Raw genomic sequence first — 20,735 nt, 5'->3', positions numbered from 1 at the left:
TACTCAAATATTTTATGTATAACATTTATTCAAAGAAAATTATACAATATACATTGTTAAGGANTATGTTTGTGTGTTATTTAACATATATTATTATTATGCAAATTAATATAAAAATAACATAAAAATTAAAGTAAAATTTGTTAAGTTTTGGTCGCATGTTCCCCTATCCCTATTTACTCTATGTTAAAATGACCTCGTTTAACACTGTTTCGCTTAGTGCTTTGTTGTCTAGGAATGCATCCCCTGCTTAAACGAGGTCTTACTGTATTTGATTATAAAAATTAAAATTTGCTAATTGCATAAATTTGCATAAACTTAAACCTTAATTTATTTGATACATAAATACACAGTTGTTTCATTTTTCATAAGAATTTTTTGAATTATTGTACTGATTTAGTCTGTTTTAATAAACTATTTTAAATAAATTAATAATTAAAAGAAAAAAAAGTTATCTAATTTTTTAAATTTACAATAATCCATTCCATGACCAATCACTTCATAACTTCCATTTTTGCAATTGATAAATTTTCTCTTATAGTTCTGTAAAATGTGTCTTTTTATGTCAGTAATTTCACTGTAGTATTACATATTTTTATTGAAACTCAACATACTTAAACAGGAGTTACTTCCTGATAGGAGAGATTGACATCACATCAGAATGACTTAAATATGGAGGTTTTATATCCATTTCAAAATTTGTGGGTAATATCAATAGCCTGTACCATGACATTTTCTACTATTAGCATTCCTTTTGATAGGAAATTGAGTGATATATGAAATGTGTGATATTCTTTTTGGCTATGAGAAAATGAAAACTGTTTATGCATTAAAAGTATATTTAAAGTACAGTAAGACCCCACTTAACACGAGGATGCATTTCTAGACAACAAAGCGCTAAACGAAACAGTGTTAAACGAGGTCATTTTAACAGAGTAAATAGGGATAAGGGAACATGTGACCAAAAATAAACAAATTTTACTTCAATTTTAACTTATTTTTATATTAATTTGCATAATAATATATGTTAAACAACACACAAACATATGCACACAGAAATGTAAAGTTCATTTTTTGTGATGAAGGTCCTGACTTTTCTGAAATTCTTGTTGTTTTGCAATAAATTCATGAAGTTTCTTTTGTTGTTTTTTTTATTTCCTTAAGCAAATGTCGGTAGCAGAAGATTGCATCCAAAATGCCTCGTTTTGCTTTCCTTTCAAATTCTGGATCACTCGCTACAATTTGATCAACAATTTCAGTTATTGTTACCAAACTAAGGAAATCTGTAGAGAAATTCTTTGGGTTCTTCATTTTCAGAATCTCTATATTCCAGTTCTACACAAATTCCTTCTTCTGCCAGTTCTTGAAGGTCATTGTTGGTAAGGTTCTCACCAGAAACCTGCTGTAACTCCTCAATATCCTGCTCATCTACATCTCCTAGTCCTGCAGTATCAATTAGGTTGAGTTTGGTCAACCTAATGATACAGCAATAGGCTCTTCTCATTGTGAATTCTTTGATACATTTAGTCATAACTTCTTCCACACTTCATTTGTGCATTTATCAGTTAATTCTTGCCAAGCAAAGCCGATATTACCTATGGCATCCATGAGGTTATATTTTTTCCAAAATTGCACCAAACAAACATAAATTTAAAGAAAGAAAACCTTTTTGCCACCTTTTTCTGATTAGTTCATGTTCGTAAATAATCTATATATATAACCCATTCATTTTGTGTCCGTCCCGTAACCGTTTCATAACGGACACTAGAGGCGCCCCTATCATATATCATATTTCAAACATTCAAATTAACAATTTTAATTATTTAAATTAACAATATAAATTATTATTATTCATTTGGCCCATAAATTATTATTTGGTCAATATAACAATATAAATAATTCAGTACATTCGTAATAGGAATTTATTATTTCAGGGGCTTATATCTCGCGAAGGGTCGCGAGTAGGAGTATGGTTCCTTTGACTTTATTGTTCGCACAGGGGCTACAGTTTGGGGGGGTCGCCACCTCTTCATTCGGAGGGTAAATCTTACCATTTGGACTTTAACAGAGCTGTAGAGCATATTGATAGGAACAAAAAAGTCAAAGGAACCGTGCCTCATGGAAAATTGTAAAGAACGCCCACTAGGGGGCGTCCCGGGCTACTAGTCATATTATATACGAATCAATGAAATACAGTGATAATTTAAATCAGCATAAATTTTGCGTTTTTTTAGGCTTCAAGCAGACATAGTTATATCAAATCAGCATTAAGTGAGGCTGCATTAAGCAGGATCTTACTGTATTATTCTTGCTTATAAATATCTGTAAATACAGTAGAACCTCGATTATCCGGACTAATTGGGAATAAAGGTAGTCCAGATAAGGAAAAATCCGGATAATTGAAACAAATACTTTAATTTGTCTTTTAATGATAATACAACACGTTTTCTTTTCGATGACATATCGGTAATATTAAAAGTAAATACTGTATTTAAATCGTGATCAAATTTTCAAGAAAAACGTTTGTATTGCATTTGGACTACTACTGACCAACGCTAACAGACTACCTATTGTTTAAAAGGCCCTCTGGTAGTGCAAGAAGACGGATTTTATAAAATAAAAAGCAGTCGAAACTGCATTTTTATGAATAAAAGTTTGACAAACTATTTATCATTTTATGACGAGTAAAATTTTTTCATTACGTGAGCGGCTTTTAAGTAATGCATAAACCTTCAAGGCGCGAGGCCTTTGGACCGCGAGGCATAGGCGGTGGCCCACGTCATCCATGCCTTACGCCGCCCTTGGTCATAGAAATGATGTAATTTGAATATAAATTACTGTGTTTATAAATACGTATGTCAAGTTATATTTTTATTACTACGTAAAATATATTTAAGAGTTTACGACCACTGATGGGTGAGACGTTGTTGAAACAAAAAAAGTTATGCATTCCATCACGTACATAAACAGTATCGTAATTCGCCAAGTGCAAATCAGCAAATTCGTAAATTTTTTTTTTTTTAACAATCCAGATAATCGAAAATCCGGATAATGGAGGTTCTACTGTACAATCAATTTTCATTAATTGGTTCAGGTGGTGTAAGTTATAGAATATAAGAGTTGAGGAATTACTCTGACAGTATATAAAGAATCTGATGAAAACAGAACCAAAATTACAGAATTATGGGATGCAGACAATGAAATAAAACATCGCATATAACCTAAAAGACAAAAATATTGGTAATCATGTAATTTTTGAAGGAAGGGATATACTACTACTGAATTATAACAGTAAAAAAGGTGATACATGTGTAATTGCAATGGAGTCTTTGGTAGTGGCTGAAAAAGATGAGAAATGGCTGATTTGATGTCTTGACCATTTAATTTTATTGCTCTCTAACTCTTAAACAATTTTCTACATTCAATATCATGTTGTCAACAAGTTTATTTTTTAGTTAGTTTGATATTACAGTGGAACCTTGCTTAACAAGCACCTCATATAATGAGTGATTTGCATAATGAGCAAAGCAAATTGTAAAAAAAAAGTTTCGCTTAACGAGCGACATTTCGCATAACGAGTGACAAGGAGGGGGAAGTCCCTGATTGTGTGCATGCTCCATCAGTCTATGTTTACCACGCATTCTGCTAGCATCTTAGTGTCACTTATAATTACAAATATTTCCAAACTTGTTTTCAGACGTATTACATATAAACATCAACAACCATAGCCAGTTATATAATAAACATGCCAACCAATATGCCAAATTCTTGGGCTATGTAAAGGCTATAATTAACTATTAGAAATTAATTAATTTGACTAGAGGTAGGCAGTTATGCTGCCATCTTGTATTAAATTTAATGACCATTTTCAAATGAAATTTTAGAAATGTCTGAATTAAAAATTCATTTCATACATGAAGAGAACATGACCCAGGAGTTTCTTTTATTAAATTTAAAGAAATAAAGACATTACATAAAAATAATAATTTCTAAAAGTTTTTATCTATTTTCCTGTTTCACAGGACTAATCCAGAAGTAACAGACAAAACACTTTAAGATAGTGTTTTGACTGTTACTTCTGCATTAGTCCTGTGAAACAGGAAAATAGATAAAAACTTTTAGAAATTATTATTTTTATGTAATGTCTATTTCTTTAAATTTAAAAATTGTTTATTTATAATTATTAAATGAGATGTCAGCATAACTGCTTACCTCTAGTCAAATTAATTTATAATATTTAATTATAGCCATTACATAGCATAAGAATTTGGCATACGTGGGGGGACCCAAAAATAACCAGATTTTTTGTATAAAAACTTTATTAACTTTTTTACAAAATTTCTTCCTTTTTTACAAAATTTCACCTTCAAAGTACTCTCCATTAGATGCAATGCACTTGTCAAGTCTTTTTCCCACTGAAGCATCTCTGGAACTCTTCAACCTTGATATTGTCCAGTGCCCTTAGCAAAGCTGTTTTTACCACCTCCACATCATCAAAAAGCTTCCCTTTTAGATTTTTCTTCATTCTCGGAAACAGAAAAAAGTCACACAGGGCTAGGTCTGGTGAATATGGAGGGTGGAAACAACAGGCCATCCCCAAGAGGCCAAATAGTGAGTCACTCATAAGACCATGTGTGTGGGGACATTGTCGTGATGAAGGAACCAGTCACCTGATCGCCAAAGTTCCAGGTGTTTCCTTAGCACATCCTCTTGCAGACGTCTTAACACCTTATTGGCGGATTTTTTCAAAGTTTATCGTTTCGAGATGTTGAAGGACTCCCAGAACTTCTCAGGTGGAACAAAATAACAGTAAGAAAAACACAACACTATGCTCAAATGTAAACCTACAAACTGACACCGTTTGGACAGCTGTTTCGTGAAGGTCTCTACTAACCCCATGTAACAGGAGAATGCTCTATTAAGTCAACGAATGGCAGTGCACTCTCAGTTCGGTTTTTTTGGGGTCCCCTCATACCATTTGGCGTGTTTATCAGAACTATTATCTGTGATTTTTTTTTGTTTTCTGCAAATCAAATTCACATTTCAAATTGGTGCATTCCATGCTAGAAGAAAAGATTATGATGATGATGATTCATGCCCCTTAGCAATGTATATTGTATAATTTTCTTTGAATAAACATTATACATAAAATATTTGAGTATTTTTTCCAGCGAGGAACGCATTATCGTATTTTACATTAATTTATATGGGAAAAATTGTTTCATTTAATGAGTGTTTTGCATTAAGAGTAAGATTCTGGAACAAATTATGCTCCTTAAGTGAGGTTCCACTGTATTAATAAGATAAGATTCAGTGTTTATTGAAGGATTAAAAATTATTTTGTAATAATTAATAAAAGTTAGTATTTGAAATGAATGAATTTTGTTTCCCCTCATCCTTTCCTTCTAGCAATTGCCACAGGATAACATTGTTACATGGACTTCATTATATATTTAAAAGGGTATATAAACACAAAATATTAATATAAACAGATGTGACCAGTACACTGCTCTAAACTGTTGAAAAAATAATGCAGCCCAGGGAATATAAGAATATTTCAGAGCTCTGTATAGAAAAAGAAATCATTAAAATAAAGTAAATAACATAATTTTACTTTTTTTAAAGATAAGATAAAAATGTAGATGTCTGCTGTACATTACTATTTTTCTATTAAAAATTAGAACTAAAAGACAGTTTGACAAACAATTATGTAATTCCTTAAATTTATATTCTGTGTTTGATAAACTTAACTGTTTCAAGTTTATAATCCAATCATTGCAAGGTTATGCTTTGATATTTTTATAAAGCTTTGCCATCACACCAACAACAAAAATTGCAATGAACTTATAAGCAATAAAACTGACCACACTTAAAGGAATAATCTCAATTACAGATTTAAATTCAGTAATTTTTTTTAATCTTCCAAAACAATTTACCTGATCTGTCATTGTATGAGGAGATGAATATCCTACTGGAACACCACAAGCAATAAAAAAGCATTCTAAAATTATATAAAAATATAAAATTAATAAAAATTCACTTTTAAACCATTAAATAAATAAAAGAGCAAAATATTATTTTAACTGATAAAGCAGGAATAGCATTTTTGACCATTTTCCACCACTAAAACCTCTGGCATGAGAAGTTGTCTCAGTAGTGGAAGAGTTCAAATTTGTTTTAGGTGAGACAATGGTGTGAGAAGAATTAGGATTGTCTTATGCTTTTAATTACATTTGTTGTTTTATAATATTAAAAAGCACTTATTTTGTGCTTTTTATTTGTAATATAATTATTTTGTATGGAGCAGTCATTTCTAAATAAACTAATTCGCACTTAATTTACTCTCTGTTAGCAATTCCTTTATGCCTTTGTTAAGGTTTGAGAGTATTAGTTATTTTGTTTATCCATTGGTCATGTGATGATTTTTCTCATTTGTTTAGAATTTGTTTCTTTATATTTTATATCAGTGTTCCCCAAAGTGTCAGTCACGAGAAGAATTGTGGAGGGTCACAACAGGTTTTATAATTGCTCAACATGTTTATCCTGTAGCATTGTACTGTTACCACTCCACCATGCCTGAACCATTGCACCTTTATCAAACATCTCTTTGGCTTCATCATCTTCAGATATTATATTTAATTTGATACCTAAACTGTATTTTTAGCCCCAGCTGTTTACTCAAACTAAGTTTGAAAAGTCGAAACCATCTTTCAAATAATATGTAGATATTGTTAAAAGCAAAAACTAAATGCTGAATTGCTAAGAAAATATATACATGAGTTTGGATTATACACATTTAAAACAGAAAAGTTTTTTTTTGTAATGTATGTTACAAATCATTTCTTGCTGAAAATGGTTTCAAATGTCTTAGCATGTTGAAATATTCTTACATCAGCACAACATGAAGCATCAAAATGAGCCAAAACAGTTTCAGGCAACTAGAACTTACCTCTGATTAAAGTTTACAATATCAGTTGGGAATGAAACATTATAGATTGTGTTGAAGTTGATAGTAATTAGTTAATAACTTAAGAGTTTTTAACTCATTTCTCATCATTTATACGGGGGCTATAAATAAAAATATGAGTATTTAGACAAGTGACATAACTATTGGATGAAGGAAACTAAATTAACCCAGTCTTTCTCGAACATTTTGTAAACAATTATAATTATAAATATACATACATAAATAAATACAGGAAAGACATCGGCCATACACAAAGTGTTTAGCCGGCAGAAAAGAGGGTAAGCAGGGAGAGGAGATAGACAGTACAGAGGTAGAATTCCCCTGAATGGAGTATATAAGGCTACAGTACCCTCTATGTTTGATGTTGCCGTGCAGTTTTTAGGCTGCAAGGGTGTAGTCCCCCGAAGGGGGACTACACCCTTGCAGCCTAAAAACACAATATACAATACAATGTGTAGCAAACACAATAATTGAGTGCCGCCATGAATAGCTAAGTGTAGAAGTTAGTGCCAAGTGGCTGTTAGTAGGAAGACTTATATCTACTTAATACTAATAAAAATGAACGCTAGCACGAATCTCAATACTCAACAGCTACACAGTGTGTGAAAACAAACACAATGACAAACTAGACAAGATGAACAAACTGACAGACAAATGAGCAAAACCCAAAACTTTATTTTATTTTTTATGTATTTTATTTTTTTAAACATTAACTTACTCACTAATTAAACGAACCTACATAACCTAGGACAACCTAACCAGATGCAATTATAAATATAGAAGTAAATTCAATAATCATTGATCAGATAGCATAAAGTTATATTTTATTGAGGATGTAATTTTATTCACAATTGACTTCACTATACACACCTACATAAAACATTCTAATATGTGCTTTGTTACAATTTTCAAACTTGTGTCACTTACTACTTTATGTTCATCCTGTCCTATCTAAAAAGTTTGACATAATAGATGTTAAGATTTGCTTAGAGAAAGTACATATGTATTTTAACCTACAGATTTAATATATATATTATTGGCACACTTAACATGCATAATGCATATTCCAGGCATTTTTATATGCCTATGTATGTTCATGTATTGCAATTTTAAACACTTATTAATCCAGCATTTAGTAATAAATCATTGTATCAATAATAAAAAGAATCAAACTTCAATCAAATAATAATAAATAGATGTGTATAGCTCTCATTCCATGATAAGGTTCACTGTTTATTTATTTATTTTAGCTGTAACACATTAAAAAATGAATTTTATAAATTTCATATGAAAAAGTGAAATGAAATTTTTATTGGAAGAAAGCTTCCATTATAAAAAGAAATCCAGCAACAAGTTGCATAACTTTTCTAGCTGTTATGACTATTTTAAAAAAACTTTTATATTATTAAGCAAAATAAATAAAATTATGTGGAGATTTTTTTATAAAAAAAACCTTAATTTTGAGATTAGGGATGAATTCTATAAAAAAAATTTAAATAATGAGTATTTTGTTATTAACAAGTCCTACTCCTCTCGAAATATGACACACAACATACCTTCATCTCCTCACTCTGAATCCTTTAACTACCAAAATTCAATACCCCCATGCCAAATTTCATTTCTTAACCTTTATCCCATTCTAAGATATTAAGCAAAATAGATGCCAACACACATGGAATTTTTGCCTGTTTTGGATTTAGGTCTCAAAATTTGGAGATTTGAAGTAAACAGTCAAATTTGACATGATTCCAATACTTTAAAGGAACATATGTTATTTTTATTTAAAAATTGGATGGTTACTTTAGTTAGAAACCATATCCTATATATTATCTTTGTAAATGTATTAACAATGATAATGATAAAAAGATAAAATATATCTATACAAATTTACTAACAAGGAGTCATCAGATAATACAATGATGGTTCCATTACTTTCATTGAGAATTACTTTATTTTCCTACATTAAAATAGCCAATTTGAAGATTATTCATTCTGCAGAGTCGTTTATGGAAATTGAAATTTACACCTTCTGAAGGATATTTTATATTAATATAATTTGGATTTCAAGCTTTGTTATATTTCTTTTTAATATTTAATAGGCTTTTAATTGTTGCAAAGCATTGATTCTAGACAATACATTCTGATTAGTTTTTGATTGTAATCTGTATTAAATTTTTCTAATCAATCATTGAACTTTGTCTTCAATTTGATTTTAATTTATAGCATTTCTTTTACTATTATGTACAAAATTTGTCAGATATGCATTCAATGTCTTTCATCTCTCAAAATTATGAATTAAGAAGATACTTACCACTAGATAATTCTAATACATGAGCCAATGGTAAAAATGCCATGAAAACATCATCCTCTCTGAAATTGTTAAAAATCAGTTATTAAATAATATTCAAATATATATTAGCATTATTATTGTTCAATAACTAACCTGACTGATGGACATGCACTTACAAAACCTTTTGTGGTAGTCAATATATTTTTATGAGTTATCATCACACCTAAATATTAAAGTCAGAAATTTTATATATATTTAACAAAAATTATAAATTTTCATTAAAATATTATGTAATATCTAATTCTTCTCAAAAAGAAAAAACATGAAAGTTGTTTTAAATTGAATATTAACATGAAAACAGAAAAAGAAGAATCTTTTCTCAAATGTATTTTTTAAATTAATTGAATAATTTATTAGCTGACAAAAACCTTTAGTAGCTATTTAAAGTATAATAGTTATTTTAAAATCTATTAGTGAGACAAACAACCTTAATACAAATCTTAAATGGTTCACAGTCCTTATACAGTAAAAGCTTGATATTATGTACAGATAAAATGGACCTCATGTTATGAACAGCTGATGATGGTCAAGCCAAAAGTATAGGAAAATTATAAGAAAACTCATTCACTGTAACAGATTCCTTCTACTATGCACTATTTTTCAGATCCCATAGATCATTATCCATTGCTAGGAACTTTTTAGTTACTGTTTTATTTTGTCATAGTAATGGTTTTATTTATTTGATGATAGTCATTTTATTTGGAAAAATTTTATTTTGGAAAATTTTATTTTATTTGGAAAAATAAATACAAAAATAATATAAAATTCATTTTATTAATACAGATTTTCACATTACATTTAGTTTTTGTTTTATTTTTTATAAGAGTAAAGAAACTTGGATTTGTTGTATAAAGCAAAGCAATGGATCATAAAAGAAAATTTAAAGCTTTAGATTTATATTTTAGATTTACTGATAGATATTGTTTTTAAAATTTTAATAAAAATCTAGCTTCTATACTTTATAACTGAAATTTTGTCCACTACATAATTGACTTGTCCACAATATTGACACACAGTAATGGACAAGTTGATATTACTATATACAGTAGAATCCTCTTATATTTGCAGTAACAGAGCCACTGAAATGAAGTAAAAAATACATTAATTTGGTATCTGAATTCCAAAGAAAACATCTGAAAACAGATATTTTCTCCAATTCTGTTATCAAGATCCATTCTAACATGATTCTACTGTATAATGAATGGACTTTGATATAACAGATAAGTCCGTAATAACGAGTAATTATAATAAAATAAGCTTTCTTCAATAATGGACCAATTTTTTTGGTCCCATGATGGTCTGTTATATTGGGCTTTTACTGTATAATTAAATGCAATAATCTCAACCTTAAGGAATAGGTTGTTATTCAAGATTCTTATTAATTGAACTAACTATAATTTTGCTTTTCTCTTGTTTACATTAATTCAAAACTGTTTATTATTTACTGTTTTATAAATATAAGAAAAATTATCTTAGCCAGAAACTAATTTTTATGCATTATATGTGAATTTATTTGTCAGGTAAAACATAGAAAGTCAATGTATGTACAGTAAAAATGATTTTTTTTATTTAATAAATTTTAGCACTATGTCCCTACTTATGAATGTTCATCTTACAAATTTTTCATTCTTACAAATAATTTGACTGTAAATCAAATTTAAACTTCACGCATATTCTGAAGATCTCTTGCCACTTGGAGAGTGGCGTTAAAAAGCCAGTCTTTGGCCAATAATAATAAATAATTAACAGCAGTATATTTCTATTATGTATTGTCAATTTTCGTTTTTGTGCAAATTCTGCAGTTCCATTGCCATTTGTGAGGAAGGCTTTGAAGCTGGTAACATTAGAGTAACAGCATTTTTCACTACTGTTTGCAATTTTTATAAACTTTTATGATTAGTGCTTCAAAAATTCATCCAAAATGTAGTAGTAAATCTAGTAATGAGATAAGGGTCACTACCATGGAAACTAAACTGGACATGATAAAACTAAGTGCATTAGATAAAAAGAAAACCCCTAAATTTGAATCACATGCTAATAAGCAGTAGCAAGCAGGTAATGGGCATAAATGTGTTCTATTAAGTACAGTGAAGGACTAAATAATAACAATAAGTGATTATTCTGTGTATAAATGTACTGTCTAGGTTAGTTACTAATTTACAAACAGGTTAAGCTTCCAAGGTTTCCTTGTAAGTAGAGGAGCATCTGTACTGTGACCATTAACCTATTGGATAGTCAAAGTTTTCTCCATTGCATGTAACACCATATTGAATTTTTGTTGCTGTTAAGCCTAATGAAAATTACATGTTTTTGAAAAGAATAATTGTAGCTATTGTATCGTCTAAAATTATTTTTTTTATTTTGCACAAACAAAATAGATATATTAATAAATGTAATAATGAAAAAAATTATATTTCAAAAATTAGTTTTAATATAAAAACGACTAGTGACATCTAGTTTCAAAAATGTTCCGATGCTGAAACAAGATATCTTGGGTCAACCAGTCAAGGTCAGCAGTCACGACCCTGAGATATCATGGGAATAACACAGAACAGGTTAATCAATTTTAGATTACATGGGATTGAACAAATAAATGTCAAATTTTACAAAAAAAATTATAATTTTAATACAAATTCAAATTTAATAATTTCTTAAAGACTATATCATTAGAGATCAGTTTAACAAATTATCTGTGTCACAATAATTAAGAAAAAATTTAAAATCATTCTGAACTCATTAATGGCTAGACTAATTAATTTGGTGAACTTATTTGTGTACCTAGACAAGTACAATTCCAATTAACAGCTACTATAGTAATGCAATGCTAATATTAAATTATTGCATCATTACACTTATATGAACAGTAACACTTTTCTCTGATGTTTATTGGAGTTAATATAATCTTTTCTCACTCAACATTTTTTAGAATTAAGAAAGATATCACTTACATATAGTACAGAGCTAATGACCTAAACTTAATTTAAAAACAACCTACTTATCTAAATGAAAAATAACTACATTGGACCAAGATGAAGTCCAAAACTCAAAATATTTTGTTTGGAAAGCTAAAACTATATAAACAATGTTTTCAGATTTAAGATTTCATCTGAGTACATTCCATTTAAAAAAAATTCAGGAGTGAGTGATCCCTATAATTCATAAATTACAATGATTAAATCAAATATCCAAAGTTAAAATTATTTTCTGAACTTTTGCAAATTAAAAAATTTTCTACTGTAGTCAAAAAATTATCAATTTTCTTAATGAATTTTAAATTTCATAGGTTAAATATACAAGTTATTAATATGAACTATATCTTAAAGCTTAAAACAAATATATTAAAAAAATTTCAGGTATGAGATAAAGTATACCATTTAATTTACTTTAAAATTTAATCCAGAAATCCATAACACAGCATATAAATAGACAAGTTTAAAATTAAGTATGATTTTTTTTTTAAATCAATGAAACTATAGCATTTAACACACATTTCTTTTGTTCTATTTTCTTTACAATGATGATTATATTTTTAAATGTCAAACCCAAAACAAATTAAAATGACTCAATCTTTAATTCTTTCTACAGTTTTTTCAAATTAAAATTTACAGCTCTATTTTGGAAAGTTATAAGCCAAAATTTGATAAACAAATTAATCTTAAATTACACATTGAACTATTAATTTACTTTCATATGTATGATGAAATGTCAAGTAATTTATGAAATTCTGATTACTTTTTCAAAGCTATTTGCTTCATAAAATTAACAAACAAAATTTGAATTAAAATGATTATTATTTAACAATAATAAATTAGGAAATAATGTAAACTTTTATGAAACTTAGGCATAAACAATGATAAATTCAACTTATTTTTTTACATATTATTTTTGTCATTTTATAAATAATACATGTTATGTAGTTAGAGTATAGGAAAACAAAGGCATATTACAAATACAACATTGTTTAAAAAAAATTAAAATTTCCAAAATATAGTTCCATAAATACTGAATAACCAACGCATGGTTGAAATCTCTTCTAAATCTCAATATATATAATCTACATCATCAAGTTGTCAGTCATTATAAATATTAAAAATTATTGTTCAGTTCAAATATATAAATAGTACCTTTGGGTATTCCAGTTGACCCACTAGTATACATAATAATTGCCAGATCACTTGCTACAGGTTTTTCTCCACGCAGTTCTGAAAATATATTTTTATATATAAAAATTCATTTGAACAACATTAAAACAATTTATATAAAACTACAGTATATCATCTTCAAATTTCTTAATTTGAAGATGATATATTGTATTAATTTGCTTTTATATAACAAAAATCATCTAATAAATTATAGTGACTTCTATAACTTATATAGGTCATACTGAAAGTCACAAGCAACAATTTTCTGTAAATCACACTCTGTTAACCACAAGATGTCCTGTCCTGAGTTAACTCGGGCAAGTTACATACCGTTACAGAAAACTTGGTCCTTTCGGCCCCAAAAATTTTTTTTTTAATTTTTGGAATGTTTTTTAAGTCTCCAAATTTTTTCAAAAATTTTTACCTGCGCAAAAAAATTTTATCGCAATTTTAATCAACCTTTAATGACACGCGATTAACACTTAATTGTTTTTTAATGGGATTTTTTTTATCAAATTTAATTAATCGTTCTAAAGTTGTAGTGCACGGATTTGACTTCGGTAAAGTTATTTAAAGCTAGTTTCTGATGTCAAAAACGACCTCCAATAGTTTAATTTTTTTAATTAATATATGTTATTATATATAAGTTTAATTAAGTCGGGAGGGTCAGAAATCGCAATTAAAATTTTAATTTTTTAAAAATATTTAAAAATATACAGCCAACTGGTATTCACCCTACTATAAACCCGTCGCCTCCCGAGACTTCTATGAGAATGTCCCAGGAAATCTGACTCAAGCTATTCTCAAGGTCATCCAGCTGTGTAAACAATGACTCATCGGTGTGAAATTTCGCAGAAAGGCGAGACAAAGGAAATTAAACTTTGAAGCTTTTTCTTCAAAATTAATGCATTTCTTTCGGTTTTTTCAGTTTTAAGTATTTTTTATGCTTAATTACATTAAATTAATTAATCGGTGAGCGACAAGTGGTTAATTATGAAAAACTATGAACATTGTTATAATCTATAGACTAGACAGCACCATGAGTGAGTTTTGTGATGTCATTAGCTTCCATCACGTGACCACAGACAGCCGATAAAAATTGGCTGCAACTGATGTTTCGTTTTGCCAGCATACTGCAATTGAATTTCTCATTAAAGAGGGAATCTTCAGCATGCATATGGAGATGTGTATATGGGTGCCTGCAGTGTTAGAAGATGGGTTAAACATTTTAAAGATGAAAACCCAAGCATCAAAGATCAGTCTTATGGTGGCCATCTTCAGATCTCCATTTTCTGGGATGTAGATGGGGTGATTCAGGTGGAATTTCTTGAAACAGGGAAAACCATTTATACTACTCAATACATCATTACACTTCAAAAGTTCTGTATGTATTGCATCATAAATGTCCTGGAAGGTCATTCTGCAGCACAACAACGCACAGCCACACACTGCTCTTTACATCACGAATGAAAAATTTAGTAAATGGGTGAAAAGTTCCTCCACATCCTGCTTACAGTTCTGAATTAGCACCCTCTGATTATCATCTTTTCGGTGTTGTGAAAAAAAATATGCAAGGCCCATGCTATGAAACAGTGGAGGACATCAAGTAAGCAATGTGTCAGTTTTTTTTTGTAGTGCTGGAACAGAGTTCTATCATAAGGGAATTTTTAAGCCCCTACAATGGTGGGAAAAAAAAATGTATCAAATGTATTTATAAAAAATTGTTGCTCATGACTTTCAGTATGACCCTCATAGTATATTATCTTAAAAATTTAGCAATCGAAGAACTAGAGAATAAATCTCAAACATTTTTCATTATAAACAACGTGATCAAAATCCAATGAATTTAGTCTTCTGATTTAAAGACAACATATTTTTCCTATGATTTTATAAAAAGACAAAATATTCCAAAGAATTAAAAATTGATCTATGATTATTATGCAATTTCTCAAAAATTAGCATTAATAGACAGCCTTCTGGGAGTGTTAATCTTTTTAGAACTATTCAGTACTTTTGTAGAGTATATGTCATCTTCAGAAACAATGAGTCATTTCTTGGCATTTATCCTTTAATACAGCAGAAAGCAAATGAACAGCAACAATGAAACTTCATTCTAACACTCTTTAAACTGGGATATTTGAATCTTTTTTTAAATATTTTTAATTTTGGTAAAGATGGTTTAGTTATATCCAAACTGTCACCATTTCTTTAACAAGTATGTTTGTTTTTTTTCACAGATTCATCTGTTTACTGTAATATCTTTTTGATCCTTAAAATCAAGAACAAATGTTTTTGGCTCCTGTTAAAATAAGATAAAAATCTGAAAGGCTAATTAGAAGTGTCTTGTATTTGAAAAAAAAACTGTACTTTAAAAAGTGTTTATTTTTTATTTTATTAAATTAACAAGTAAAACGGCAAAGCTGTATTTGGGACAAGACTATATCTTGGAGACAATCACTTTGATGCTCAAGGCAGGTCTCGTTCTCATTCTCCTATTTTCTTTGATATCGCTGCTTTTGGGCACAATCATTCAAACTTCGCCGGCCACGACCATGAGATCATCTTCGATGAAATTAACCTATCTAATTTCAAAATTTCTCTTTATTGCGTGCCGGCCCGGGTTGAATTTTTGTTGATGCATAACGAAAATTTCCCGTTTTTGAAAAAATAATCGTGGCTATTGTATCATCCGAAATCATTTTTTATTTTGCACTAACAATATACAGTTTAACCCAATTATAATGTCATCAAATGTAACGACAACCCTAATATAACGTCAAATTTTTATCAGTCCTACAATTTTACTATACTAGATAATGTTAAAAAAACCCACTTGTAATGATATAAGACTGTTTTAACGTCATATTTGAAGCACTTCAAATTTACAACATTAGATTACAAATTTTATTTAACATAGAAGAAACTGTGTGTTCAATCCTAAGTTCAGAGTTCACTTCTTAGAATGACTGTGGGTGGTACTCTCCCCTAATTGACTTTGGTGGGGTGAGGTGGCTGTTTTGTCTGTCTGTAGAAGAGTGTTGCCATTTTATATTTTATTTTGACTCGATTCTCGGTCCTCTGACTACCTACGAGTCTGGATTTTTTTATGCGCAAATGATTTGGGCACCTAATACTCTGTGCCAAATATCAACTCTCAACATGTACTGTACTGCTTCATACCTCTATGCTGGTAAGAACATGGGCAGTACAATTTTATAAACAAGACAGTCTTGTCAATAAAATGAGAAAATTTCTTCAAAACAGTAAATACACTAGACTTTTGCTAATCTGGTTACTCCTTGCACAAAAGGGTGCCAGATTACTAAGAGTGTATAGACCTAAAGGCAATTAATAATTTATCTGTTGCTCTTCAGTATTGATTCTTTTTGGATGCAGGCAAACAAATATGGCAGGCTGATATGCAATACTGTACACAGGAATGAAATCTGAGTAAACAAGAGAACACAAGGTGTGTGATATGACTAACATTTTCATGGAAATGGAAGTGAATAACACTGGAGATATTAACATTGACAACAACACTGGAGATATGCCTGTTAATTAACAAAATTATTAAGAATTAATTGATTTAATTGTTGAAGGCTGATTAAGAATTAAGAATCCTGTTAAGGAGAAGATTGACCAGTATGTTCTTGCTAATTAAAAAGATTAGAACTCCTAAAAAGAAAAAAACTATTATATTTAAGAATTAAATATTTTGAAAAAACTGTTTCACAACAGTTGAAGATAATATTATTGTAATTATTTATAATTATTAATTTCTCAGAAGATGGTAGTTTGTCTATCTCTAACTAAACTGTTTTGTATCTGATTATTAATTAGCATGCATATACATCAGTAGGGATGCCACTCGCAACATATGAAAAAACTTCAGTTTGAATGGAAAAACCCTGATTATTTACCCAGAAAAATTCATGATTTAAAATATAATTATAAATACTTTATCGTAGTACATTCATGCTGTTATAATTACAGACACTATAATACAAATTTAAAAAACCATTTATTACCTAATTTACACAGTAGTTAGTTATTTCACAGTTACTCTGTTTCTTCTTCTTCCATTAACAGTTCTGCACAATCTTTATGCTCTTCTTGTTGCTTATACATTTGGTGGCAAATTCCTTGTACTGCATCTCTAATTAGTTTAGGTTCCGGTTCATACAGCAAACAGCTAAGATTTTTCCTACTAATTGCTTGTTTAGCAAGCAACCTGTTCTTTGATGATTCAATAGTTAACCTGTTTGTTTAGTCTTAATGTTGTTAATTTGTGAAAATATTCTCTCGACACTGGCTGAGGAATGTGGAAGAACTGAGCTGCGTCATAAATTGAGATAGTAAGGCATATTTACAGTTACCAAAACCATCCTCTATATTGCGCAACAAGAACCAATATTCTGGTGTACTATTATATTGTATGACGAAATCTTTTGCTAAACAAAATGATCGCAGTTTGTTATCTAACTGGTTAAGTTTATTTTCCACAATTAATGTTGGGAAATAGAAGCCGACATATCCCTCACCACCCAGCCGCCTCCATTGTGGGCCTGGCCGAACCCATAATTGCCACAGATAATTTATATGCAGTATGAGACTCAATAAGTCCATTTCTTAAAATTCAGAGCACTAACATTGTGTTGTAGGTAAGTTACACTTATTAAATACTGTATATAATTATTCACATTTAAGAATTAATAGAATAAATGCAACATGTTTAGCTGCCATCATTTTAATTCTCCTAAAACTTTTGTTCTAAAACTTACACCACTCAATATACAAACTTACAATATACTGTATATTTTCAAAATATACAACATAATGTGGTATTTGGTGTAAGTTTTAGAACAAAAGTTTTAGGAGAATTAAAATGATGGCAGCTAAACATGTTGCATTTATTCTATTAATTCTTAAATGTGAATAATTATATACAGTATTTAATAAGTGTAACTTACCTACAACACAATGTTAGTGCTCTGAATTTTAAGAAATGGACTTATTGAGTCTCATACTGCATATAAATTATCTGTGGCAATTATGGGTTCGGCCAGGCCCACAATGGAGGCGGCTGGGTGGTGAGGGATATGTCGGCTTCTATTTCCCAACATTAATTGTGGAAAATAAACTTAACCAGTTANACTACTTTATACATTTTCAAACCACAATATTACAAACGTTATTTGCATAAAGCAATACATTTTAATTTCAAAATACATGTAAGCCATCTGGATTTTTAATTAAGTAGCTGGAATTAAGATGTTGCTGCTTGTGTCATGATAGCAAATCATTGCAAGGTATGATTTCATAGCTTGAGCAGGTGCTTAAATATATCTGAGTGTTTTTAACTCCACATGATTCAGGATTCAGCAAATAAAGTACCATACTTTTCGTTTTTGTTTCTAAAATCTAAATTTTTATTATTATTTAAGTCATTTTATATTTATTGAAATAAAATGAAAGATATCTCAGACATCTTTTATTTTAAGACATATTTTTAAAAAATATTTTACGAAAATTAGAAAAAAACAACCTCAAAACCAAGGTTGAAAAACCCAGATCTGGGTTTTAAAACCAAGGAATAATAATCCTGTACATCAGTACGTTGTTGTAATTAAAGTTTAAAGTAATTAACAAATAGAAAAACTGAAATATATAAAATCACACAACTAAATCAGTAACTAAGTATCAGATATTTGGAGTGTATTGTCTTTGCAACAATAGAAGGAAATTTAATTTTCCCAGCATTATCTCTAAATACAGTTTAAACTAGGTTTTAAAAAGAGTGATTATAATGACTTCACAGTTATTTGTGAACAAATATTCATTTTATTTTCAGTTAAAACATTTTCAATTAAGTATTCATGGTTATAATTAAATTTTTTGTCCTATGTAGTACCTAATGATTAGAACCATTATAACTTAAGTAAACCATCTACTGACTTATCAATTATGTCAGTAATATTTTATTACCTTTTTATCACTTTTTACATTTATCCTTCAGTTTTCAATCTTTTTTTCACAATAAACATGCTTCCTAAGAAATGTCTTTTCATAGAAAATTGAAATTACTCAAGAATTAGAGCACGAATAAAAAAAATGTGGCATATAGGAAATTTCACGTCTTCAAACGATAAACACCGGAAGAAACTAGTGCGTTTGGATAGGATGTTATTTAGTGCCTTTGTAGAATAATGAAGATGTTTAGTCATCATCATTCTTATACACTAAAAAAATTAGAAAATGTATTCTTATAGATGTTCATAATACTTAATACAATGGTTTAGGGTTCAAAGTAGTGCTGGATTTCCAAATGATGAGCAAGTATTAAATGCACAAACAGAAAAGTTTGTGGAAGAATTCAAATAACAGTTTTATTTGTTACAATGGATGACTCAATTGTTTTAAAAAATATACAATATTTTATATAGCAAAATATTGTGATAAGTAATCTGATGCCTTTAAGTAAAAAAAGGAAATGATGTTTAACTTGAAATATTTTGAAAGGTAATAGTGTGTTTTATTTTAAAATTTTAATGTATTGAGTTGAACAAAAACAATTTGATAAAAATATTGCAAGTTACATATGGTCATCAACTGTTACTATATCCAATGTTAGATAAAGTTAAAAAGATATATGTAACAAGTAACATAAGCAAATGCACTTTGTCCCATTAGGCTTGTTATAACTGAGTTTGACTATATTAATCATATGCAAAGATTTACTCACATAAATATCATTTTAAGCTATATCAAACTGTAGCATAAATTTTTAAATATAGATAATATTTAAATTCTCACCAGGATCAGCTGCCATTCCCAATTTTTCCAGTTTTGAGAAAGGTATCAGATTGACAGATCCAGGGAAATCCTGCATTTCTACAGATGATGGATTTTCCATATAAATAATATGAGTTAGAGATGGTACATTTGGAAGTATTTTCTAAAAATTAAATTTTGAATTATTTTTATTGATCGTTGCAAACAAGAAATAATACTTTTCTTACAAATAAATTTTATATTATCAATAGATAGCAATCACAATATTAGTAACAAACTAAAATCTAATAATAATGTTATCTTAAATTTTTGAATAGTTCCTATTAAGATTAATCTGTTATCTTGCATTTTAAAATCACAGAAAAATCATTTAAAAAGTTCTAACTGTAAACTAGAATAATATTAAATAAAAATTTTTAGGTTTTCGAAACAAATGTGAAGGAAAATATGGCAGTCTTTTACTTTATTATATTGATAGTAA

The 20,735-nt window shown here is 29.0% G+C and overlaps 1 pseudogene; it reads right to left on the bottom strand.

Annotated features, from left to right (window-relative positions):
- The window catches only part of LOC111628550, a 58,282-nt pseudogene that overhangs the window by 13,662 nt on the left and 23,885 nt on the right, over positions 1-20,735 (bottom strand).

The sequence above is a fragment of the Centruroides sculpturatus genome, unplaced genomic scaffold (genome assembly GCF_000671375.1).
Source record: "Centruroides sculpturatus isolate CEXI.00-Female unplaced genomic scaffold, Cexi_2.0 scaffold217, whole genome shotgun sequence".
In the NCBI taxonomy this organism is placed as follows: domain Eukaryota; kingdom Metazoa; phylum Arthropoda; class Arachnida; order Scorpiones; family Buthidae; genus Centruroides; species Centruroides sculpturatus.
This window is presented reverse-complemented; position numbering and strand designations above follow the sequence as displayed.